The 27527-nt window shown below is 41.5% G+C and overlaps 1 protein-coding gene across 1 annotated transcript in view; it reads left to right on the top strand.

Moving 5' to 3' along the window:
- LOC126175273 (probable sodium/potassium/calcium exchanger CG1090) overlaps nucleotides 1-27527 on the top strand; it is a 93659-nt gene that overhangs the window by 34518 nt on the left and 31614 nt on the right. The window lies entirely within an intron of this gene.

Below are 27527 nucleotides of genomic sequence, written 5' to 3'. Positions count from 1 at the left end.
CTGAGTGAATCTGTCAATGTTGGTGAGGATGTACCAGTGGCCTTTTGATGATGGAAGGGGCCCACAAGGTCAGTATGGGCAAAGGGAAACAATGGTCCTTTGGGGGAAAGAATAGGGGTGTGCACCTCCCAGGGTGGGGGGGGGGGGGGGAGGCTGGTTAGGGGCGGAAATTCAGAGAGAAGGTCAGCAAAGGAGTCGGGAGGCAGATGCAAGCCCATTCGATGCATCCTAGCTGGATACCAGGACAGACAAAATGCTCCTGCATGATGGACGCTGTGTTGGGACAGGTCGTGGAGGTATTTGAATGCCTCTTTGCAGAAGTGCAAGGGGGGGGGGGGGGGGGGGCAAAGTAGAGGCACATGCACTATGCAAAGTCAGCTGGGTGTCTGAAACACGTGCAACAATATTCTTGAGGCCTGCCACATGCCACGTGTCAGTTGTGAACTGTGCCATGTATTCCTGTTGATGGAACTGCCTAAGAGAAATCTGCGTGCCTTCCTTTCGACAAAACCTCATAGAGGCAGTGGTCAGTGAAGACTGTGAAGTGGCCTCCTGCTACTAAGGGGTAGGAAAACTTCACTGCCTCATATACAGTCGGAAGCATGCAGTCATGTGTAGCCTAGTTCCACTACAGCAGAGAGAGTTTCATGGAAAAGAATGCCAGCCACTGCCAGAAACATTCAATGCATTGTTTATTGATGGCGCCCAAGGCAGATTCGCTAGCACCAGTAGTGATCATGAGTGGTGTGATCAGGCAATGAAGGGTCTGGAGGGCAGCATACGAAAGGTCATGTTGTGTTTGGTCAAAATTCTCTGTCAGTTGCACCGTCCAGGGCATGGGCCTGCTACCTTCATTGTAGTCACAGCATTGAGTCATGCTTACACATCTGTAGCATTCTTCAAGTGGTGCCAGAAAAAAAATTCCATCCCAAGGAACCTGCAGAGTTGTCTGAAAGTTGTGAGGTACAGGAATTCAACATTGGCTCAGACTGTCTTGTTGAGCAGGCAGGAACCCATGGGTGATAACTTGTGTCTGAGGATGTCCGTCTCTGAAACACCAAAAGTGCATCTCTCCTTGTTGATTGTAGCTGTCACATCTTGGACGTGTGAAAATACCTCCTAGAGTTGCCAGCAGTGCTCCATGACATCATGTGAGTAGATGAGGACATTATCCAGGTCGGCAGAGCAACCCGAGGAGCCGCATAGGTCATTGTTGAGAAAGCACTGCCCAGTCTGGGCAGTGTTATGGAGACCAAAAGACATAAATATGCTTTGGAAAAGACCAAAAGGGATGTCTATTGCCATCTTCTCCATGTCCTCCAGAACACAGTCTACTTTGCAGACAATGGTTGCACTGGACAGATCTGTTCTGTAAAGGTGGAAGAGGGGCACTGGTTAGCAGCAGGGAACTATCCTGGCATTTAGGGCCTGAAAGTCACCACACAGGCACCAAATGACATCTTTGTTTTGGGACAAGGTGTAGAGCAGAAGCCCATGAGCTCTTTGAGCGATGGAGGATACCAGCAGTGATCACAGCTAGAATATCAGTTTGTGCGGCTCTATGCTTACCCAGCTGAAGGCAGCATGGGTGACAGAAAACTAGGGGCTCATTGTCATTGTGATGTAGTGGTGCAATGTATTGTGATATACTTCCCAGAGGGGTGGTGGTGAGCAGTGCTGGAAGAATGACGGGGATGAGGAGAGGAAATTCAATGAAGAATATGACAATAACTTGATGACAAAATTGGTTGCAGGATAGGATCTACAAGGAATGGTACAGTGAGACATGCCATCAACAAATGATGATTCACTTGGCCGAGGAAGAGGCCGTAGTGTGCGATGAAGCCAGTGCCAGGGATAGGGTCCATTTGTGATTATGGAGCCATTCACCACAGTGAGAAGGAGATGGGGGCCAGAGGAAAGTAACAGTTCACAGGGATAGACCAAGAGATTGGAGCTGGTGTCAACAGGTAGGCTGCTGGGGAGGACGGGTTCCAATGATAGTGTATGAACAATTGCTGAGAAATAAAGTAGCAGCCATGTGCACATCCAGCCAGGTGCCATCAATGTCAGGGGGCAATGTACACTGTGCCTGGCAGTCTGTGGTGTCATTGCTAAAACGCTCGTGATACCGACACACTGGATGGCCCTAGCTGCAACTAATTTGGAGGGGAGGGGGGAGGGGGAGGTTTCAAACATGTGCAGACATGCACATGGTGGTGGTAGGCATCACAGGATGCGAACAGATACAGCAAGGGATGGGGGCTGCACACAATCCAGGGTGAAGGTACTACTACTACTACTACTGCTAATTCATATTGCCAATCATCTGGATGAGAGCTACTCTATGTCTGTGGAGGGTATGTAGGATGTGGAGTGTGTTGGTGCTTGTACATACTGTATGTGTGGTTGACTGTGCAAAGGGTCATCGCGATGCTGCACAGTGATGGTGTGGGAGTGATGGGACACCGAGACCCTGCCAACCATGATGGCTGCCGCATCAGTGTTCATATAATAGTGCATGGGTGACACCGTGCAGGTTGCAGTGGACAGACACATGGCCCAATTCGCAAGTAGTAGCATTTCAGGAATAATCATAGGCTCGGCAAGTGTGTGGAGGTGCTGGAGGAGTTGTGAGGTCCACATGTTGACACATTCATCCAATGAAAATAGTACGCATGTGTACTTTCTCATGTAGCCACCCATGCCATCAGCTAGTCTTTTGGGGCATGGAATCTGCCAGACAGTGGCAGGCATGCAATGATGTCACATGCCTCCATGGTGATTAAAGGCTCTAGCTGCAAAACTTTTAGTGTGAACGCTAATCAAGGAGCTTGCAAATATTGCCTCCGCAGAACGAACCCACAGCCAGGGGGTTGCGTGAGTTGAAAGGCAGCACATGGATCGTGGCACAGGTCAGCTGGGGGGTAGATGGGAGGAGGGATGTACCCCGGGGCAGTGATGGACTCTGCGAGCTGCACACAGTGGTGAAGGAAAGTGTGAAACCCAGCTATATGCATTTGTACATCAGAGGGTGTGGGGGTGGGGTGAGTGGGGGTTGTGGTTACTGGCTACTCGAATGTAGCAGTAAGTCAGGATCAGACTCATCCTGAAACATCATTGGATGCCTGCCACAGTCTGGCAGATTCCATGCCCAAAAGACTAGCTGATGGCATGGGTGGCTACATGAGAAATGCAGTGCACAAGCGTACTATTTTCATTGGATGAATGTGTCAACAGGTGGACCTCACAACTCCTCCAGCACCTCCACGCACTTGCCGAGCCTATGATTATTCCTGAAATGCTACTACTTGCGAATTGGGTCATGTGTCTATCCGCTGCAACCTGCACGGTGTCACCCATGCATTAGTGTTAGTGCTGGAACAGCAGTGTAGTACACTGTGCCACACACGTGGCCCAGTGTGGCAAGCATTAGCCAGGTGATGAGGGAGCAATACATTGGCAGTTTCTCAGTGTGAACGCACATTGTGTGGAGCATGACTTGGGGGCATGGATTCAGCTGTGCTCACTAGTGTGAACACAACAGGTGGATACTGTGGGTTTGCTATGCATGGAGGGTAAAATGGATGGTAAAGCATGGGATTAATGTAACAAAAGATGTCTACATACTAAACAGTTCCTTTATCAGAAGGTTAACGGGCGCAGTAAAAATGTCTCTCAATCACATCCATCAGGTAATCCCCATCACGCATGATGGTGTTTAGAGTACACACAAGGGGTGCCCACCATCCATGTGTGAGGAATCTGTGACTAAAGCAAATACAAAATACAAATAACTTGAACATAAACTTGACACCAAAGGAACATTAAATCACTGCACTCGTCATGTGGACAATTCAGCGTCTGCGCAGGAAGTGCCTGGAACTGGGGATGTTTCCTGTAATATTCTTTAGGGGAAAACCCAATATTCTGTAGCAAAGAGGTGCATGACAGCGAAAACTCTTGTCCTTGGATGAACACAGATTGTGTGTCGTTTTTCTTTGGCAGGTGACACGCAGTCTGCTACAGCCTGAAATTGTCTGATAGAGCAGATGGGTGGTGTCCACAAACATGTGGTAGTTCTGGTACCGAGCGCCACGGTTTACGAATCTGTGCCAGATGGCATGGACCTCTATTACAACTAGAGGTCTCTGCAGCCGTTGCACTGTAAGCCGTGTCTGCACGCGTTCCTGGTTAACGTGAGGGCACCACGGTGGAGCATGTGATCACAGCAGCCAATAGTGATGTATCCTATCCTGTAATTAAGTGCCTGCCTCCCACTCAGTGAGGCAGTCTGATATTCGCGTGAGTCTATCAACATCTCACATACAGACAGTGTGTTTACATTACTTTGTTTCCATGTACGAGTGGATGTTGTGGATTTGTGAGGTTGTCACTTGTGACCCCATTGCTTCTTGCATGTTGTTGTTCGTAAGGTCTTGCTCGGTCGTCCATCACTGTTCATGTCCGTCCTTTCCCGTTCATTTGTTCGTGGGCCACTCCCATTTGGTCCCGCCGTGCTTCGTTCTCGGCAACCTCATCACCTGAAAGGTCGCGGTTACAACAGTAGTGTGTTGTCACATCACAATAATCAGTTCAATTGAAGAGGAATGGACTTCTCTAAAAAGGGCAGTCACAGAAGCTAGATAGATAAATAAAGATCGAGTTAGATAACTCTGAAGGAACTTTGAGCAACTAGCAACATAAAAAAAAACTTCAGTGTTTTGATGACAGAAAGCAGTACAAACATGTCCTGGGAAAGGCAGGAACACAGAAAACTAAGTCACTTAGGAATGAAGTAAACTGAAATTGCATGAAACAAGTCAAAATGCCTGCAAGAAAAATGGAAACAAAAATTGTTGTAGAAAAAACTGATGCATCATATGGAAGAGTCAAAACAACTTTCAGGGAAATCAAAATTAAATGTGTTAACATTAAAACTGCAAGAGGAATTCCCCTATTAAATACAGAGGAGAGAGTGCTTAGGTGGAAATAGTACATGGAAGGCCTCTACAAGGATGACGAACTGTCTAATGACATTGTAGGTGAAATAGTAGTCGATAGGGAAGACACAGCTGATCCAGTATTGTAGAGTGAGAGTTTAAAAGAGCTTTGGAAGACTTGCAGTCAAATAAGGTGGAAAGCATAGATGCCATTCCTTCAGAATTTCCAAAATTATTGGGGTTAGTGGCAACTAAATGACTATTCACATTAGTTTGTAGAATCTCTGAGACATGTGATCAAACTTTTTGAAATCACTATCTACAAAATCCCGAAAATGGTAAATGAGAACTATTTCACAATCAGCTTAACAGCTAATGCATCCAAGATGCTCATAAGAATATTACACAAAAGGATGGAAAGGAAAATTGAGGATCTTTTAGATGATTAGTTTGGCTTTACAAAAGTTAAAGGCCCCAGAAAGGTAGCTCTGACAATGTGCTTAGTAATGGAAGCAAGACATAAGAAAAATCAAGACACATTCCCAGTATTTGTTGACACAGATAAAGTCTTCGACATGTAAAATGATGCAAGAGTTTCAAAATTCTCTGGAACATAGGTTTAAGCTGGGAATGGAAGACCATGAACAAAATGCTCACATTAGAAATGGACAGGGATGTATGTTTTTGCCCCTACTGTTCAATCTATACATTGAAGAAGCTGGACGGAAATTGAAGGAAGTTTCAAAAGTGAGATTAAAATTCAGTGTGCAAGGATATTAGTGGTAAGATTTTCTGATTATTTTGCTTATCCTCAGTGAAAATGAGGAACAGTTGCAGGATGTGTTAAATGTAATGAGCATTCTAATGAGCACATATTATGCAGAGAGCAAACCCAAGAAAGGAGATTAGTGATCAGCTTAAGAGCAAAACTAGGGACCATAAAGCAGGCAAATTGTGTTGCCTTGAAAGCAAAATAACACATTACATACAAACCAAGGAGTACATAACAATTACCCTAGAGCAGGCAAAGCACAAAGAGCATTCCTGGCCAAAAGAGGCCTATTAGAATCAAACATAGGTCTGAATTTGAGGAAGAAACTTCTGAGAATGTGCGTCCAGAGCACAGCATTGTATATAAATGAAATGAAATTATCATATGGCATTGTTGGCCAGGAGGTCCCATTCAGGTTTGACCGCCAAGTGCAAATCTTATTTCAGTCAGCGCCACATTGGGCAACTTGTGACTGATGATGAGGACAACACAACACCCAGTCCCCAAGTGGAAAAAATCTCCAACCCAGCTGGGAATCGAACCTGGGCCCAGTGCATGGGAGCAAGCACCACCCAGTTAAGTAGGTGGACAGCATTGTGTAGAAGTGTTGTTATGTTGGTAATATAGCACCATATTTCAGCTTTTGCTGTTACTATTGATGAGGTGATGAACTATCTTTTTGTTGTTCCTTTGTCTTCCTGGGTATATGATGTAATGTTAATATGTGCATACAAGTATTATAAATGATGTAACTGTTACCTATCCATACCAACATGTTTGTGAACACCAAAATGTTCTCTAATAGGTTATGGGCTTTTTTTCAATCTGTTATATTGTCTTCAGATTTAAGTCTGATAGAAGCTACTGCTGTAGTTACAGATAAACTAAAGGGGAAAAAATGATTACAAATGGAAATTTGGAAAAAATCATGGGGCTATGCCATGGATACAAGTACCCTTACTAATACAGAGAGGGATGCAGATGTGTGGGCCATTTCCTTTTGGAAATGCAGGTAATGCACATTTATATTTATATTTGGTATTGTTTGTAGTCATCAAATGATGGAAAACACAACAAAGTCATAGAAAGCTTGGGATACCCTGGAAAACCTGCTTGCTGGTTGGAATAAAACTTGGTGAATGGATCTCTGGGACACTCTGTTGGACACCACATTATTTAGATTTTAGGGATGTGTTCATAATTGTGTGACTTGTATTATGGCTATAACCAACAGACCTCAGACCATGGCCAAACCAGCCAATGACTAATTGCACTCATTATGCTGAGAGGTTTACCGAAAGTTTGTCTGCCTACTGGATGGGTATATAATCCAGTACCATGGATTAAAATTTCACATCAGAAAACATCAAGGAAAAATTTCTAAATGGAAGAGTGGAAGAGTACCTGAAGTTGAACAAAGGTGATGCTGATACTGCTTTATTCACAAAGCATTTTAAGAAATCACAGAAGCATTTTTATAAAGCCCATCAGAAAATGAAATGTTTCAGTTGCTAGAAGTATGGTCACCTCATTCTGACTATCCCCAGAGACAAAAACATAGAAGTATCCCAAGGGAACATATAAATCATTATTTAGTGCACTAAGTTAGTCAGATTTAAGTGAGAATGAGTGGTTCATTGATTCTGGAGCACTGTCACATGTTCTTCAAGAAAGATATGGCTTCAAGATTTTGTACCAAGGTGCCAGCTGTAAGTGAAGATTACTGTGTGTTCTGGCTGAGTAAACTCCCTGCTGAACAGGGCAAGGCATAGGAAGTAGTGGAAAATAGGAGGTGCAGGAAGTGACAGTGCAGACATTGACCAAGACCCAGATTATATCACTGAGGTGGACATTCTGCCAATGGACCCTGATGCCCCAGAAGGTGACCAGTGTGTCAGAAGGTCAGCCTTGGTATACAAACCCAAAAGTTCAGGCAACAGTTTTGCAATCATTGCTTTGTATGTTGATGATTTTTATGTATTTCATAATAACAGTCTGATCAAAGACAAGTTGTACCAGAGGTTATCTGATGAGTTTGAAATTAAAGATCTAGGAGAAGGAAAGCCCTGCATAGGTATGTGTATAGTGAGTAACTGGGAAGAAAGTAATTTAAAATTTGACCAGAAGGGTTATATTGTAGATGTGCTTGACTGCATTAATGTGTTTGATTGTACTTATGAATGAACATCAGTGGAGGATGCAATAAAGCTTTGGGATGTACAGGGTGAAAAGGTTCAAGTGCCATATCTGGAACTTGTAGGATGTTTGCTGTGTATCAGTACTAATACAATACGTGACATGTCTTATGCAACAAGAATTTAAGCCAGTATAATTCTAAGTTTATTAGTGTGTGTTGGAGGGCAGCAAAAAGAGCCTTCATTAATTCAAGGGTACTAGGTACTATGGTGTTGGGTTTAACTGTGGGGATTTTAAAGAACTGTATGTAACTGGTTTTGTTGACCTAAATTTTGTAGATGATTTAACTACTTGGTTGGTGCTTATGGGATACTTTCTGTTGGGGAAAAATATAATTTCTTAGGAGAGTAAGAAACTGAATGATGTTGCCACGTTGACTACTGAAGGTGAATGTGCAGCATTAAATTCTGCTGCCAAAGTCGTATTGTATTTGAGACAACTGTTAGAAGAATTTTGAAATAATAAGCATCAAAACCTGGAATCATTTTTCATGACAACTATAGTTCTGTTAAACTGTCACTAAAACCTATTTTGCATTCTAAGCTGAAACATATTTGTGCTATTTATTAGATAATGTGTGAAGAGAAGTGACACTGTTATTAAGTACTTGCAGACAAAGAAAATATCTGCTGATGTAGTAACTAAAACCACTTGCTAGGGAGCAACACATGAATCTTACATGTAAGTAGAAAATGTCATTGGATAAAGTAGTAGTGTTTTGTGTTGGTAATCTGGTACATTATTTCATCTTTGTTATAACCATCTGTGAGGTGGTGGACTATCTTTGTTTTCTGTTTCCTTTATCATCCTGTGTGTACAATTCAATACTCATGTGCGCATACAAGTATAAGTATTATGAATGATGTAATTGTTATTGTGAATTGTGGGCTGTTGGAAAATGGAAGAGGAGAGAATTGAAGCTTTTGAGATATGGTGCCATGGAAAGATGTTGAAAATTGGGTGGAATGGTAAGAAATAATGTGCTTCTCCAGAGAATCAGCAAGGAGAGAAACAAATGGAAAACTGACAAGCGTCAAGTTATTAAAAAAGACTTGAGCAAGTGATAGAGAATAAAAACTGTAGTGGAAGATAGAGATTGGAATATATTGAACAAATAACTTAAGATGTTCAGTGCAAGTGCTACTCTGGCATGGGAGAGTAATTTGTAGCAGGCTTCATTCAACCCGTCAGAAGAAATGACTAAAAAAAGAAAAAGAAAAAAAATTAAGTAGAGCTGACCTAGCTTAAAAAATGAGACTGATAGAAAGTTCACTGCTTCACAGACTTGGCAAATCAACCAAACAACAAATCCAACAGGCTATGTACTCTGAATAGCTGAAAGGTAGTGTGCTTTCACAGCTTTGACACCACTTACAAATATTGGTGGAGCCTATATTAATGCCTAACCTTACACTGTGGGAAATATGGACAAGCAAACTGCCTCATGAAATTAAAACATTTTTCATGTGCAACAAAGGACTCCCACAGGAGGTTAAGTTATGGTTAGTAGATTGTGTTTTCAAGTTGCAAGATTGCTGCACTCAATACCCAGCATCCACCAACAGTACTTACACTCAACAGACACCTTGTGTGCCAATGTAGATGACGATTACCAAATGCACCTCATCACTTCTGATGCCTGTCAGCATGCCATGCAGAGAGCAGCAACAGCCATCTCAATCTTTCCTGCAGCAGGTACTACCTGAACAGCACTGTGTACACCCAAAATGTCTAACGCTGCCAATACTAGTCATCACTCTCCAGTGGCTGAAGTACACTGCACCCAGCTGACAACAAGCTGCCAGGCACCACCCACCTCTCAGGGAACGGATAGTGAGCAACAGATTGTACACAGTATCATCATGCTTAAGTTGTTCTTTCTTGTGAAGATCAAACGACACCCACAACCTTCACTAGATGTCAGAGGTCATGATACTAAAACATGCTTTAGAACCACCAGTGTAAACTGAACAACTTAGGTCCCACTATCAGCCATCAGCAGTGGCCAACTCTATTTATGTGACCAGAATATCGATCAGCATTTACTGGTGGACTCTGCCTCTGAACTCAGCACTATCGTGGTCCCCACTACTCTTCAACTGACAGCAATATTTTATGCCACCTCAGGGTGGTGAATGGATTGATTGTTATAACATATGGTACTGCCACACATAACATTAATTTTGACAATGGACTGACTTTCAAGCAGGCCTTCCTACAGGTAGACAAGAACAAACACTGTTAGCAGTAGATTTTCTTCACCACTTTCATCCAAGTCCAGCACTCTTTTGTTAAATGTCTAATGTTTGCATCTTGGGCACAATCAGGAGACCTTCAATTCAGGCTGTCCCATAGCTCACTAATGCACTTCAGACACCAGTGTAGGTGCTTCAGCAATTACATTCATCACTCACTCAGGTAGTAGATGCTAAGCCTCAGCTCCTATCATGGTTACCTCCATCTTCCACCAATGTGGATAGCCTGCTTTCGCAGGACTTTAAACTCGCAGACATTTAACATAACGTGGAGGACCAAAAAATCAGAGTGCATAACTTCATCCCCAACACTTGGGATAATAATGAATGTACCCACCTCAACAAGTTACTGACCCAGGATTTACTTAAATTGGATTCAGTAGACACTTCTAAGAATGTGAAGACATGCCACTTCCAAAGATATGCTACGAACACTGTTCAACACTGCATAAAGCTGTTAGAATCGTGGCAGACTTCTCTACCTTCCTACTGCAGCCACCTCCTTTCTGCATCTATGAATCACATACAGGTTAGTGACACTGCAATTTGTGACTGGACAATTGTTGACAATTATTTATTTATTTATTGATTTATTTAACCTGGCAAGATTAGGGCCATCAGGCCCTCTCTTACATCTAACCAGGCATTCTACTTATTTTACATTCATACGTTTTAGTAGGCATGTTAAACTACATCTAGTACAAAAAGTGAAATAAACAATTAGAAATACATACATATAGAGTTTATATTCGTAGATCATAAGTACTGTTATAATTAGACATTATTGAACAGACAAATTTTAGATAGGAGTGCTGGCAGCAGGGAGTATGAGGGAGACTCATGGTGAAGGGAGGAGAAGAATAGAGAGACATGATGAAACATAATTAGGGAAATATAAAGGAAAAGAAGATTGCGTGGCTAATAGAGATAGATGAAGAGGAAGGCATCTCAGGAGCAGGATAGGAGACGCTAGCTTTGCTATTTGACAGATCAGAGGATTGGCCTGGTACATTAATTTTGCGGAGAACTTTATGAAGATGATAGTAGGAAATGCTTCAACTTCTTCTTAAAAGCAGCAGGAGATTGAATTTTGCGCAAGGTAAGGGGCAGTTTGTTCCAGAGGCGGACAGCGGCAACTGAGAAGGAGTTTGCAAAAGTTTTTGTTTTGTGAGTGGGCACAGTTAGGATACCAAATAAGAGTGACCTCGTGTTTCGATTATGATGGCATGACATGTTTTTAATCTCTGAAGCAAGGTATTGGGGTGCTTGCGCGACGAGGAGTCTGTGAAGTAGACATAGAGTGTGGTAGTCACGCAATTTGTCCGGCCGCAGCCACCCTAGCTCGGAGTATGAAGCACTAACATGATCATATCGGCGAATGTTGCAGGTGTAACGCACACAGGCATTCATGGTTAGCTCTAGCCGTCTTTTGTTTTCACTACTCGTGCCTTGCTGAATCACATCACAATAGTGGAGGTTCGGTAGAACGAGTGCTTGCACGAGCTGGCGTTTCAAATCCTGTGGAAATATGTTCCGAAACTTTTTGAGAGCATAGAGACAAGCAGACGTCTTTCGGCAGACTGCGACTGTATTCTCCGCCCAGTTGAGATGCTCATCCAAAGTTACACCCAAGTTATTCACTGTTTTCTGATATGGTATTGGAGTACCGTCGAGCAGAATAGGAGGTAGCCGTTCGCGGAAATCTGAACTTATTAGTTTCTGATGAGCTATTAAGATTACTTGCGTCTTTTTTGCATTTAGTTTAAGTCCCAGGTTTTTCGCCCATGTCACTACTGAAGACAGATCATCATTCATCTGAGCGATTGCAGTGTTTACGTCTTCAGGTCTGACGCTTAGGTAGAGTTGGAGGTCGTCGGCATAGAAATGATATTTACAGGAGGACAGAACTGACGAAATATCGTTGACATATAAAGAAAACAAAAGTGGTCCTAAGACTGATCCTTGTGGCACTCCCGAGGAAACATGTTTCCAGGAAGATTTTTCATTTAGGCAGACAACACATTGCTGTCTGTCTTTTAAGTAGCTTTCAAACCATCTCATTGCACTATCAGAGAAATTAAGCTGTTGCATTTTTCTGAGCAATATGTCAAAGTTAACAGTGTCAAAAGCTTTGCTGAAGTCCAGTAGCGTCAATACTGTTGCCTTTCGATTGTCGATGGCACGTTTCAGGTCATCAGTTACTTTAATTAGAGCAGTGTTTGTGCTGTGATGTTTACGGAAACCGGATTGAAATTTGTCATATAGGCTGAATTCATGCAAGTGTTCAGTGATTTGGTCATGAACAATATATTCAAGTGCTTTGGAAACAGCAGGCAGTATGCTAATTGGTCGGTAATCACTAGGCAGTTGCGGGTTTTCGATCTTAGGGATGGATCGAATTATGCTTCTTTTCCATGCAGTGGGGTATATTCCGTTCACGAGGGAAAAATTAAATATGTCAGTTAAGACAGGTACTAAGATATCGGCAACATTCTTAATCATGGTTATACCGATACTGTCGTTGCCTATTGCATCAGAAGAGATTCTCATAATTGCTTTTCTTACCGTATTTGTTGTTACATGTTTTAAATAGAAGGTATCGTTTTTAGTTATCATGTTTGGGGATTCTTGTGGACGGTAATTATCAGCCGTGCTGGTATTCGGAGGTGCAGAGAAGAATTCATTTAATTCGTTAGCTGACACATGAAAAGTAGTTTCCGATTTTGCCTTTCCGACCCCCAAGCTACGGAGATTCTTCCATAGAGTCGTGGGCGTCAGATCGCTGCATACAAGGGAGCGAGCGTGCCTGATTTTAGCATTGTGAATGCATTGTTTCACTCTGTTCCGTAGCTTTCTGTATTCTTCGAAACGCTCGGGTTTCGGATCTGCCTTGAAACGCCTGTGGGCAGCATCCCTATTAGTCATCATTTGACGTAATTCAGCTGTCAGCCATGGAGCAGGAGATTTTCTTACACGGATTGTCCGCTCAGGTGCATGTTTGTCATAGAGGGCAGTGAGTTTATCACCAAGTTCATTAATTTTGCCGTCGATTGTAGGTTCTCTGATTATTTGATGCCATGAGATTTCTGAGCAATCGGCTGTTAGAGCGTCAGGGTCAATGCGTTTCATATTCCTACAAGTTATGTAACGCGATTTGATCCTTGGGGGTTGCACAGAGTAGGCCAGGAATATTACATCATGTGCTGAGAGGCCAGGGGCCGATGTTTGACCAACATCTCTTACTTTGTCAGTCTGTTTCGTTGCGATTACGTCTATAAGAGTATGACTGTGCGCCGTATGGTGTGTAGGTTGTAATGGAAGAATGTTCATGCTATTGCAACTAAACAGTCTTCTTAGGTTTGTTGCGGAGGGAGTGTCTCTTAGCAGGTCTATGTTCAAGTCACCCATTACGACGACATGTTCGTATTGACACTGAAGTGAATGTAATTCCGACTGGAAGGAACTCATTGAGTTTATTTTTGGCGGCTTGTACACGACGCCAGTCAAGAATTTCCGACTTTGTATATTTATTTCAATGAACATGAATTCAGCCTCTTTTTCTTCATCAGGATTTGACGTACATAAGACTTTCGCTTTGAGATCTGTTCGTATATACGCGCCGACCCCGCCACCTCGCTTTTTTGATCTGTCTGCCCTAAGAAATGTGTACCCTGGGAGATGAATAGATGCAGAGGATATGTGTGGTTTCAACCACGTTTCGGATAAGAGGATTACGTGGTAGTTTAGTTGGTTGAAGAGGAGGCTAAGTTCCTCGTAATGTGCAGGTAAAGACTGGATGTTGCAGTGAGCTGCTAAAAGCTCTGACGCGTTCCGCTGGGCGGCCTGGAACAGGGTGGCAGACTGGTTTGTCCCTTTGTTGGGCACTACCTGCCGCGAGGGGCACTGGCCGGTGCTTCCGCCGAGTGACATAACACAGGGGTGTCCAAGATTTTGCGCGCCCTGTTTGTGACTCCGCGAGTGCCGAAAGAAAGGCGACTGCAAGAGATTTCCTGGGGTTGCGGGAGTATAGAAAATGGATTAGTGGTATTCGGTGCAAGGAGAATATGACCAAAATAGTGACGGCTGTGTGTCAGTGTGTATCCTATGTCGTAAGAGGAGAAATGTAATTAGCGTATTTGGAACAGGTTAGGGTGGAAATAAGGAAAAGGGGAGTGATTTAATAGGCCGATGCTGCCAGCAGAGAGAAGTAGGCTTAATAATTAATAGATTATCGTAGGAAGCTAGAATTAAACTGAAATTTACTAAAGTGATACTGGTAGTGATTATCGTAGGAAGCTACAATTAGAATGAAATTTGCAAAAGTGATACTGATGGTGATTTTTGTTATGAACAATCTAAACCGAAGAGATGGATGATTACTGAGCTAAACGAGAGAGTAATAATTGCAATAGAACTATTACAGAATGGAAGAGAATAAACTGAGAAAATGAAAAAAGTATTAGCAGTAACTAAAAGTAATGGTTAGAGCTACAGACACAAAAAATAGTTACAAAAACAATTTGTTGAAGGTACAAATATGGGTATAATTGAAAAGTTAATACAATTACAAGACTATATCTGAGTATAGGGCTGTTACAATTTGCAAATGGTGTTAAGTTTGCACTTTTGGCTCGAGTAGCTTCACTTAATACTATTCAGTTCTGTCATGTTTGTGACTGTCTTCTTTCCAGCTGCTGTCTTAATGATTACTCTGCCATCCTGAGTCCACACATTCTGAAGACCGAAATGGGATATGGCACTGTTTAAAATCTTTAGCCGTTCGTGTGTCAGATCTTCCCTTATTGTAAGCCCTGTCCTTGCTAACTTCTTCTTCTGGGTAAAGATCTCTGCCCTTTTTCGGTACGAGAGAAATTTAATTATTATTGGACGAGGCTTGGTAGCACCTGGTAGTTTTCGTCCCACCCGATGGCTCCTGTCAGTGTCTGCCTTGGTCACTTCAACACCTAATTTTTCACGCGCAACCTCTATAAGCAGGTTGTCTGTGTCTTCTTCCTTATTTTCTACTACTCCAAACAGTCGTAGACTATTTCGCCTTTGGTACTGTTCTAGCTCGTCTGTTGCGGCAGATAGTTTCACTTCCAACTCTCGTGCCTTTTTCTCGTATTCAGACACAGACTTTTTTAGTGCTGTAATTTCGGCAGTATTAGCCTCAACAGTTTCACGCATTTTGGCCAATACTGCTGCCGTTACAGTATCTGATATAGTGCCTGCTATCAGATCGAGATTGTTTTTATCGCGAAGCGCAGCGTTTACCTTAGAGCGGACCAGCTCCGCTATACCGGGAGCTGCGGCCGCACCTTCCGCCAAGAGCAGACCCGCCGCACCTGCTGCTTCCCCGCTGCTGGACGCGCTGCTGTTGACTCTTCTGTTTACCATTTTCTCGAAGATATTGGCGGAGCACAGAAAAAAAAATAGCACTACTGCACAGAACACTGTTGTTTACACGATTTCCACTTGTGCTAGACAACACCACCTGCGAGAACACCTTCGAAATCAACTAAATTTCGCGAGCCGAACCTAACACGTGTTACACTGCAGCCGCCATGACACACATTACTCTCCCATATGTGCATTTGGTGCATCACACACCTAAACAACCATGGCATTAAGTGTAACATGCTTAATGTGGCTGTAGATGAATTGCCCCCAGACAGCTCTTCAGCTTTACCAATCTATTTGGCTTCATATGTGTGGGGATCATAGTTCACTGAATGCGAGACGCATCCTTGACTGCTGTCCTGTACCCAACACCCAACAACTCTTCCCATTAATTATCAGATGCTTCCATTTCCAGTGTCTTAGACTGTGAGAAGGTCAACGGCAACAGAGGACTTTCCTAAAACTGCTATTATTATCCCCGTCATATTATTTGATTTTTTTGATTCAGACTGAAAAATGTGGCACAAATGTAGCACAGATTCATCACTCTCCATTGCACAAACTCCCATTTTACTTTCCATACCTGGCCAATAATTAATTTTTTCTTCTTCACCACATGAGCATGAAATCTCCTTAAACTAGTTTTTAACATCCTGGAATAGTTAGGCATAATGATGAACATAAAAAAATGCCACTTATGACAACAAGAAGTAACATTTGTAGATCACTCGATTTCATCAGAGAGGATCAGACTAGTGAAGGAAAGGACTGAATTGATTCAGATAAAACCTAGGCCCTGAACTTACAAGAAACTTCGTATACCTTTGGGCTTGATCGATTTCCTGGCATCACATTCCAAAGGCAGCAGCTATCCGAGCACATCTCACCAATGCCCTTTCCAATACAAACAATAAGGAAAAATGAAGTGTTCCGTAGTCAGAAGGTATTTTACAAATTTATGAATGTATCAAAAAGTAGTTACTGAAAGCAGTGAGGTCAGCTGACTCTTTTGGCATGTCCTGCCTCTGTGTCACTGCTGACACTAGTGACACCCATTACCACAGTTTTACAACAGTGAATAGTATCCAGCAGCCACTACATTTTTTCTCCTGCAAGTTAAAAAGGATCCCAGCACTTGAGGTCAGCATGCAGCCACGAATTACTAGCACTTTAAGAGGTAGTGAAATACTTCAGTGGACACATCAAAGGCCTACTCCTCACACTTTCCGCGAATCACATCCCATTGTTTCGTGCCATCTACATTCTTAGGAGGGACGTTTCCACTGCCAGGTCAGTTCATTGCTCAACTTTAAACAGACATCAGACATATGACCGAGGGAGAAAACATAGTGGCAGACTGTGACTCAGATTAATGCCCGCAGCACTCTCACTGATTTCAGTGATTTAGCTGCAGCACAAGAGCAAAACAAACAATCCCAAGATGAGCTTGTGGTTCCCAACATTAATATACTCAACTCTATCATACATTTATTGTGTAGCACATCACAGGACGGACCACTACCCTTAATCCCAGGAAAACGATCTTTGACATTTTACACAATCTGCATCCAGTGGTGTGCCATGGCATGAACTGATTTTGGAACAATTAGTCTGGTCATGAATTAAGGCAAGTGCAGGAAATGATCATGTGCCTGCATTCTTTGCCAGCACAACAAAACCAGATGTCATGCATTCAAACTGCATGAACATGAAAGGTAGTATTGGCCCTATATATTACCTGACAAGACAGGCAAATCTACGTTTTCTAGTGGAAAAACACTCCTGTCGGAGAGCAAAAAAATGTGAATTTCTTCCTGTTTATTTACAAGGTTCTGACTGAAAAGTGGGGTACCACCTGCCTCATTCTGCATTCCTCAGCACCTATAAAAATTTTCCCAAATATTTTCACATGTGATCATGTTCACACTCTTTATAATATGCAACTCACCTCTAACACCCACAGGCTCCCCTAACCGTAACTCGCTCTCAGCCATTAGTCCATCGCTGTAAGTCGCTCATATCCATCTGCCTCCACTTGCCCATTCTCACTCACTCATTCAGCCCAACTCATTGTCTTTATCTTTTTGTGTCTCTCTGTCATTGTCTCCAGTGTCACATCTCCAGTCTCCTTCACTCCACACTACTACTACAGTCTCCCCTCACTGTCACTGCCTGCCATTTGCTTTCTCTTACTGCTAATATTTCATTCCTTCCTTCTCACTGCTGCTGTCTCTTCACACTGTCACTCCCTCCCCCTCCCCTCTCTCTCTCTTCCTCATTGTCATCATCATACACTCTGTCTCTCATTATCACGGGCTCTCACCAACTTCAACTTTCTCCTTCTCTTTATTCCTCTCCTACTGGTACTGTCTCCTTCACTCTTTCCCTAGCACTGTTCTGTCACTGTCAACTATGTTCCACTGCCAATGTGTTCCTCTCTTTCTCTCACACTGCCATTGTCTCCTACACTCTTTCTATACCACAACCACTGTCCAGTATCTTCCAGTATATGTTACTTTTCCGTCCTTTTCCCACTCACACACTCTCCTTCTCTCTCACCATAAAAAATGCAAATATGCTCAAATGCCAAAATATTTGGTAAAGCTTTTAAAGGTTCTGGGGAAGGGAGAATGAGGCAGTTGGTACTTACTTTTCAGTCAGAGTCTTTTAAACACACAGGAACATATTCGCATTTTTTTTTCTCCAATTGGAGTATTTTTCTGCCAGTTCCCTTCTTTTGCAGCAGAACATGTCACTAATATAAAATGAAATGTATTGGTCAGTAAAATTTTGATAGTTTACTTGTATGAAATTGAAATAGAGCAAAACGAATTTTACTCCTCAGATCGGATTTTACGTTCAAAAAAAATTTTGTATGTGCTTCAGCACAACAACATCAGTTTCCCAGAACCCTTACAATGATAATGGAGACACTTTACAGCATATTTCTCCATGCTACATCACTTTATAAACTTTGTTTCTGCCTCACACTGGATTTTACAAGTGTATTTTATGTGTGCAAGTGAAGTAACTCTGAACATCTTTATCCTGGAAATGGCTAAAAATTTCAAGAAGATTTTCAGGGTTATTAGAGATTGGAATCTTAGGAGTATATCATAATAATGTCTACCATTTGCTGTGCTTAGCTGTCTAGGAATCTACAGCTCAGTTTTGGTACTCAAGAACTGTGTTTTTGAGGTGTTTCTCGCTAATACTGGATGGTAGAGTAACTGTGACCCTCTGTGTCTTGGAAACTGGTAAAGATATCAAGAAAATTTTCAAGGTTGTTTAAGATTGGGACCGTACAAAGGTTGTTGTTGTGCTCTTCAGTCCTGAGACTGGTTTGATGCAGCTCTCCATGCTACTCTATCCTGTGCAAGCTTCTTCATCTCCCAGTACCTACTGCAACCTACATCCTTCTGAATCTGCTTAGCGTATTCATCTCTTGGTCTCCCTCTACGATTTTTACCCTCCACGCTGCCCTCCAATACTAAATTGGTGATCCCTTGATGCCTCAGAACATGTCCTACCAACTGATCCCTTCTTCTAGTCAAGTTGTGCCACAAACTTCTCTTCTCCACAATCCTATTGAATACTTCCTCATTAGTTATGTGATCTACCCATCTAATCTTCAGCATTCTTCTGTAGCACCACATTTCGAAAGTTTCTATTCTCTTCTTGTCCAAACTATTTATCGTCCATGTTTCACTTCCGTACATGGCTACACTCCATACAAATACTTTCAGAAACGGCTTCCTGACACTTAAATCAATACTCGATGTTAACAAATTTCTCTTCTTCAGAAATGCTTTCCTTGCCATTGCCAGTCTACATTTTATATCCTCTCTGCTTCGACCATCATCAGTTATTTTGCTCCCCAAATAGCAAAATTCCTTGACTACTTTAAGTGTCTCATTTCCTAATCTAATTCCCTCAGCATCACTCGATTTAATTCGACTACATTCCATTATCCTCGTTTTGCTTTTGTTGATGTTCATCTTATATCCTCCATTCAAGACCCTGTCCATTCCGTTCAACTGCTCTTGCAAGTCCTTTGCTGTCCCTGACAGAATTACAATGTCATCGGCGAACCTCAGAGTTTTTATTTTTTCTCCATGGATTTTAATACCTACTCCGAATTTTTCTTTTGTTTCCTTCACTGCTTGCTCAATATAGAGATTGAATAACATCGGGGAGAGGGCACAACCCTATCTCACTCCCTTCCCAACCACTGCTTCCCTTTGATGTCCCTTGACTCTTATAACTGCCATCTGCTTTCTGTACAAATTGTAAATAGCTTTTCGCTCTCTGTATTTTACCCCTGCGGCCTTCAGAATTTGAAAGAGAGTATTCCAGTCAACATTGTCAAAAGCTTTCTCTAAGTCTACAAATGCTAGAAATGTAGGTTTGCCTTTCCTTAATCTAGCTTCTAAGATAAGTCGTAGGGTCAGTATTGCCTCACGTGTTACAATATTTCTACGGAATCCAAACTGATCTTCCCCGAGGTCGGCTTCTACTAGTTTTTCCATTCTTCTGTAAAGAATTCGTGTTAGTATTTTGCAGCTATGACTTATTAAACTGATAGTTCGGTAATTTTCACATCTGTCAACACCTGCTTTCTTTGGGATTGGAATTGTTATATTTTTCTTGAATTCTGAGGGTATTTCGCCTGTCTCATACATCTTGCTCACCAGATGGTAGAGTTTTGTCAGAACTGGCTCTCCCAAGGCTTTCAGTAGTTCTAACGGAATGTTGTCTACTCCCGGGGCCTTGTTTCTATTCAGGTCTTTCAGTGCTCTGTCAAACTCTTCATGCAGTATCATATCCCCCATTTCATCTTCATCTACATCCTCTTCCATCTCCATAATATTGTTCTCAAGTATATTGCCCCTGTATAGACCCTTGTATAGATCCTTCAACCTTTCTGCTTTCCCTTCTTTGCTTAGAACTGGGTTTCCATTTGAGCTCTTGATATTCATACAAGTAGTTCTCTTTTCTCCAAAGGTCTCTGTAATTTTCCTGTAGGCAATATCTATCTTACACCTAGTGAGATAAGCCTCTACATCTTTACATTTGTCCTCTAGCCATCCCTGCTTACCCATCTTGCACTTCCTGTCGATCTCATTTTTGAGACGTTTGTATTCCTTTTTGCCTGCTTCACTTACTGCATTTTTCTCCTTTCATCAATTAAGTTCAATATTTCTTCTGTTACCCAAGGATTTCTACTAGCCCTCATCTTTTTACCTACTTGATCCTCTGCTGCCTTCACTACTTCATCCCTCAAAGCTACCCATTCTTCTTCTACTGTATTTCTTTCCCCCATTCTTGTCAGTTGTTCCCTTATGGTCTCCCAGAAACACTGTACAACCCCTGGTTTCAGTTTATCCAGGTCCCATCTCCTGAAATTACCACCTTTTCGTAGTTTCTTCAGTTTTAATCTACAGTTCATAACCAATAGATTGTGGTCAGAGTCCACATCTGCCCCTGGAAATGTCTTACAATTTAAAATCTGGTTCCTAAATCTCTGTCTTACCATTATATAATCTATCTGAAACCTGTCAGTATCTCCAGGCTTCTTCCATGTATACAACCTTCTTTTATGATTCTTGAACCAGGTGTTAGCTATGATTAAGTTGTGCTCTGTGCAAAATTCTACCAGCCGGCTTCCTCTTTCATTTCTTACCCCCAATCAATATTCACCTACTATGTTTCCTTCTCTCCCTTTTCCTACTGACGAATTCCAGTCACCCATGACTATTAAATTTTTGTCTCCCTTCACTATCTGAATAATTTCTTTTATTTCATCATACATTTCTTCAACTTCTTCGCCGACTGCAGAGCTTGTTGGCATGTAAACTTGTACTATTGTGGTAGGCGTGGGCTTCGTATCTATCTTGGCCACAATAATGCATTCACTATGCTTTTTGTAGTAGCTTACCCGCATTCCTATTTTCCTATTCATTATTAAACCTACTCCTGCATTACCCCTATTTGATTTTGTGTTTATAACCCTGTAGTCACCTGACCAGAAGTCTTGTTCCTCCTGCCACCGAACTTCACTAATTCCCACTATATCTAACTTTAACCTATCAATTTCCCTTTTTAAATTTTCTAACCTACCTGCTCGATTAAGGGATCTGACATTCCACGCTCTGATCCGGAGAACGCCAGTTTTCTTTCTCCTGATAATGACATCCTCCGGAGTAGTTCCCGCCCGGAGATCCGAATGGGGGACTATTTTACCTCCGGAATATTTTACCCAAGAGGATGCCATCATCATTCAACCGTACAGTAAAGCTGCATGCCCTCGGGAAAAATTACGGCTGTAGTTTCCCCTTGCTTTCAGCCGTTCACAGTACCAGCACAGCAAGGCCGTTTTGGTTAGTGTTACAAGGCCAGATCAGTCAATCATCCAGACTGTTGCCCCTGCAACTACTGAAAAGGCTGCTGCCCCTCTTCAGGAACCACACGTTTGTCTCGCCTCTCAACAGATACCCCTCCGTTGTTGTTGCACCTACGGTACGGCTATCTGTACCGCTGAGGCACGCAAGCCTCCCCACCAATGGCAAGGTCCATGGTTCATGGGGGGGGACCGTACAAATATATTGTAAAAATTTCAGTCATTTATTATGCATAGCCATCTTGCAATCCATAGCTCTATTTTGATTAAAAAAAATGGTCAAGAAATACTTTTTTCAAGTTTTCTGATGAACTGCTGCTGAACTAATGGTGCCTCCACAACCACCTAAGGCCCCCTCCACAACTACCTAAGGCCCACCATAGACCACATGAAATGCAAAAAGAACCAACGTATTTGCTCCATTTGCATAAACTGGAGGAATTGTGTGCCGGCCATGGTGGTCTAGCGGTTCTAGGTGCTCAGTCCTGAACCGCGCGACTGCTACGGTCGCAGGTTCGAATCCTGCCTCGGGCATGGATGTGTGTGCTGTCCTTAGGTTGGTTAGGTTTAAGTAGTTCTAAGTTCTAGGGGACTGATGACCACAGATGTTAAGTCCCATAGTGCTCAGAGCCATTCGAACCATTTTTTTTGAGGAAGTGTGTAATATTCATATTTTGACCCTGCACTGCAGGTAGTGACACTAAGATGATCCTTCCGTTGGGTATACAAATAGTCCCTTGTCCAAGGGATATACAAAATTCTAGACCCTACTTTTCAGTCACAAATAGAACCTGTGACATAGATACCAGATACATCTAATTTTTATGGATGAAATGAAATGTCGTGTGGCTAGGGCCTCCCATCGGTTAGACAAGTCTTTTTACTTGATACCACTTCTGCAACTTGTGTGTCGAGTTTTTATGAATGGCATTTTGGAACACACGTTGCATGTGTACCAGTAACATTTGTAGATTAGAGAAAGTTTTTGACAATGTTGTATGGAATATATTCTTTTAAATTCTGAAATTAGCAAGTATAAAATACAGGGAACCAAAGTTTATTTACAACTTGTAGAGAAACCAGTCTGTAGTTGTAAGAGTCAAAGGACTAGAAAGAGAAGCAGTGGTTGAAAAGGGAGTGAGATATGGTTGTAGCTCATTCCTGATGTTATTCAATCTGTACATAAGCAGTGGTTGAAAAGGGAGTGAGATGTGGTTGTAGCCCATTCTTGATGTTATTCAATCTATACATTGATCAAGCATTAAAGAAAACCAAGCAGAAATTTGGAAAGAGAATTAAAGTTCAGAGAGAGTGAAAATAGATCTGGCAATTCTAAGGGAATTTGCTTAGGGTATGAGATGCTAAAATTAACATGTGAGTTTTGCTGTTTGGGCAGGAAGATAATTGATGATGGCTGAAGTACAGGACATAAAATGCAGACTGGCAATAACAAGCAAAATATTTTGACATCTAGTATAACTTTATGTGATAGGAGGCTTTTTTAAGGTATATGTCTGGTGTGTAGCATGGTCAATAAACAGTTCACATAAAAAAAAACTAGAAGATTTTTAAATGTGGTGCTACAGAAGAATACCAAAGATTATATGAGCAGATTAGAAAACAGATGAAGAGTTATTGACCTGAACTGAAATTTATTTCATAGCTTGGCCATATGAAGGGTAGGACATCCTGGGGCATCAAGGAACAGTCAGTTTGGTGACAGGAAAGTGTGGTGACTATATTGAGAAGATTCAAATGATTGTAAGTTGCAGTACTTATGAAGAGATAAAGATATTTTCACAGTATAAATTAGTTTGGAGGTGTGTATCACACCCATTTTCTGACTAAGATCACAGTAACAATGACTGTGATGTAATGTAGTGACAATGCATTTCAAATTTAAGTGTAGGGCTCTAAATTGTCAGCAAACCAAATTCTCTAAGTTTTCCTTTTGCAGTTCAGCTCATGCTTTGGGTAAATTTTACTGCACTGCACTGAAAGAGCTTCTTCATTATAACTTCACTCTATGTGATTTTCTATTTCATGTGTTTACACAATGCAGTAATCGTCAGAAAAATATGTATAAACTATTAAGTGCATAATGTCAAGACTATTCGTGGATGATGTTGCTGAATGTAGAGAAGCCACAACCCTAAAAAATTGTGGCAAAATGAAGTAGACCTGCAGAGTTTCAGTGCTTGGTGCAGGGACTGCCAGTTTGTACTCAGCATATGTAATACATTGTTCACAAATAAATGGAAATACCCATTACAAGGTTGCCACACAGTTACTAGAAGCAGTTGTATCCATTAAATATCTGGGAATATGTGTAGGGAGCAATTTAAAGAGAATCAACATAGAAAAATCAGATACCAGACTGAGATTCATTGAAAGAATCCTCAAAAAATGTAATTCGCCCACAAAGGAGGTCGCTTACAAAACTCATTCAACTGACATTAGAGTATTGCTCTAGGATTGATACAGGAGGTGAGAAGATTCAAAGAATAGAGGGCAGGTTTTTTCACTGGTTTGTTTAGTAAGTGTGAAGTGAGCCTGGAGATACTCATCCAACTCTGATGACAGACATTACAAGAGAGGCATTATACATCATGGGGTGATTTACTGTTAAAATTCCAGGAATGTACATTCCTAGAGATGTCAGCAAATATACTGCTACCTCCTATGTATAACTCATGCAAAGATGACAAAGGCAAAATTCCAGAGATTCAAGCTCACACAGAGGCTTATCAACAATCATTCTTTCTACTCTCCATTTGTGACAGAAAGGAGAAGTGAGGAAAGTGACAATGGTAAACAAAGTATTTTCCATCATACACAATAAGACGATGTATGGGGTACCTATTTAGATATAGAAGTGGAAATTGTTTGATGAACATGGTCATGTAGCCAACAGGAACTGAGAGAAGAGGCATCAGATGAAAAATGTTTAATAATTCAGGCAGATAGATTACAGGAATACAACATAAAACACTTTCTGAAAGGAGGTCTCAATCTTCTGAATTTCATGGATCAGACAAACATTGTGTTAATAAGGAACTCTCTGAATGTTATGTAACACACAATTATTAACTTACAAATCACCGTGAGAAGAGGGGATAACTCTTCGAGCCTGCTCATTTCCACTCCACAACTCTAATCACTACCACTAGCTGGACAACATAAAGATAGCAGCAATAGTATTTTCCATATATATGTCCATGTAGAAATATGATTACTCTACTGTGCAGTTTACTCAGAAACAAATACTCTTAACAGCTAATATACAGTGTGTATATGCCCCAGGACCACAGAGAAATCTGGGAAAAACCAGGGAATTCTTCCATCTAGGAGAAATCCAGGAAAAACCTGAATGTTTTCTTAGAATTCCAGGAATTCTTCATTGTTTTAGTTTTCAGTTAATTTTGACTGGTAAGTACTGATACTCTAACAAAGAATTTTCCTTTCGCCTGCTACTGCAGAATAACACTGCAACAATAAAACAGACAAGGGAACAGCACCAAAACAAAATGTTGGCTGTAAAGAACAACAAAACACAGTGCACACACAAGCATCTGCCGACAGTAAAATGTGTCAAAGATTATGCAATACTCATAACAACAAACTGCTTTGAGTGCATCTTTCTCATGGGCCTCGTTTTAATGAGTGTGACGTCACAACTGCCTACATTTGTAATAGGTCGCAGAAAAATGTTGTGAATGGTGGTTTGAGAAATGTTACTTTTAAAGTAAATTTTCTTTACGTAAGACAAATTATGTTACATGTGGAGAATGTACAATGAATTTCTCGAATCACGGAGCATTAGGCTCTTATTCATTACTTATCACTGAGGACTGGCCACTTACAAGGGAACCTCCCCATCGAAACCCCCTCAGATTTAGTTATACGTTGTCACAGTGGATAGGCCTTGAAAAACTGAACACAGAGCAATCAAGAAAACAGGAAGAAGTTGTGAGGAAGTATGAAAAAAATAAGCAAAATATACAAACTGAGTAGTCCATGCGCAACATAAGCTACATTTACGATGGTGTGAGCTCAGGAGCACCGTGGTCCCGTGGTTAGCGTGAGCAGCTGCAGAACGGGAGGTCCTTGGTTCAAGTCTTCCCTCTAGTAAAAAGTTTAGTTTTTTATTTTCAGACAATTATTATCTGTCCGTCCATCCGTCCGATGTGAGGTAACTGCGCCGTAGTATGGGGACGCTACACCTAAACGGAAAAATTTGAAAACGTTAAAAACATATGTTTTGACAGAGCACAGGGAAAACTGTGCACCTGTGAAACTGTTGCATTCATTTGTTGCAGTTTATGTGACAAACTCTTATGTTTTCATCACTTTTTTGAGAGTGATTATCACCTCCACAAGAAAACCTAAATTAGGCAAGGTAGAAGAATCTTTTTACCCATTCGCCAAGTGTACAAGTTAGGTGGGTCAAAAACATATTCCTGTCATGTGACACACATGCCGTCACCAGTGTCATATAGAATATATCAGACGTGTTTTCCTGTGGAGGAATCGGTTGACCTATGACCTTGTGATCAAATGTTTTCAGTTCACATTGGAGAGATACGTCCTTTCGTCTACTAATCGCACGGTTTTGCGGTGCGGTCGCAAAACACAGACACTAAACTTATTACAGTGAACAGAGATGTCAATAAACGAACGGACAGATCATAACTTTGCGAAAATAAGAAAAGTAAAATATTCATTCGATGGAAGACTTGAACCAAGGACCTCTCAGTTTGCAATTACTCACACTAACCACGGGACCACGGCGCTCCTGAACCTACACTTTCCTTGATGTTGCCTATCTTACGCATGGACTACTCAGTTTGTATATTTTGTTTATTTTTTTCATAGTTCCACACAAGTTCTTCCTGTTTTCTTGATTGATCTGTGTTCAGTTTTTCAAGGCCTATCCACTGTGCCAACTTACAACTAAATCTGAGGAGGGTGCGATGGGAAGGTTCCCTTGTTGGAAAAATTTCAGGCCCAGTAAACCAGACATTTATGCCACTATTTAAAATTTTACTGGCACATTTTTGTTTGATGTATCTTAAAGGGTAACACATGCCAAAAAAAGACCAAGTTTCAAGGATAGTTTTGCATATTTACTTTAGTGCTTTCATAGATTACAAATTATGCAGTAATGATGGCAGAAAGTATATAATTATCATTCAAAAAAAGTACAAAGTGAGTTCTTGAGCAGTTTCACCTATAATTGGCTTTTCTGTGAAAAAGTCAGAGTTCTCAGTGGAACGTGTATTCATACAGGTAACCCTCGAAATATTTGGTGCACAGCGGTGAAATTTATGATCATGCTTGTCACAAATATCTAGCTGCTGCAATTTAGACTGTGCTCTTAGGATTCTGTCTAACCACACCCTCAGAAAAAAAAAAAACAGCAAAAAAATTTTGATGACCAATGTTATACGTGAAAGCTTAGCTTTTCTTGTAGCCACACTGTATCTATATTCATTCAAACCATGAACTTCCCTTTTTGTGTGTTCATGCTATTTAACAATGATGTTGCTATTGGCTGACTA

This window comes from Schistocerca cancellata, chromosome 3 (genome assembly GCF_023864275.1).
Source record: "Schistocerca cancellata isolate TAMUIC-IGC-003103 chromosome 3, iqSchCanc2.1, whole genome shotgun sequence".
In the NCBI taxonomy this organism is placed as follows: domain Eukaryota; kingdom Metazoa; phylum Arthropoda; class Insecta; order Orthoptera; family Acrididae; genus Schistocerca; species Schistocerca cancellata.
This window is presented reverse-complemented; position numbering and strand designations above follow the sequence as displayed.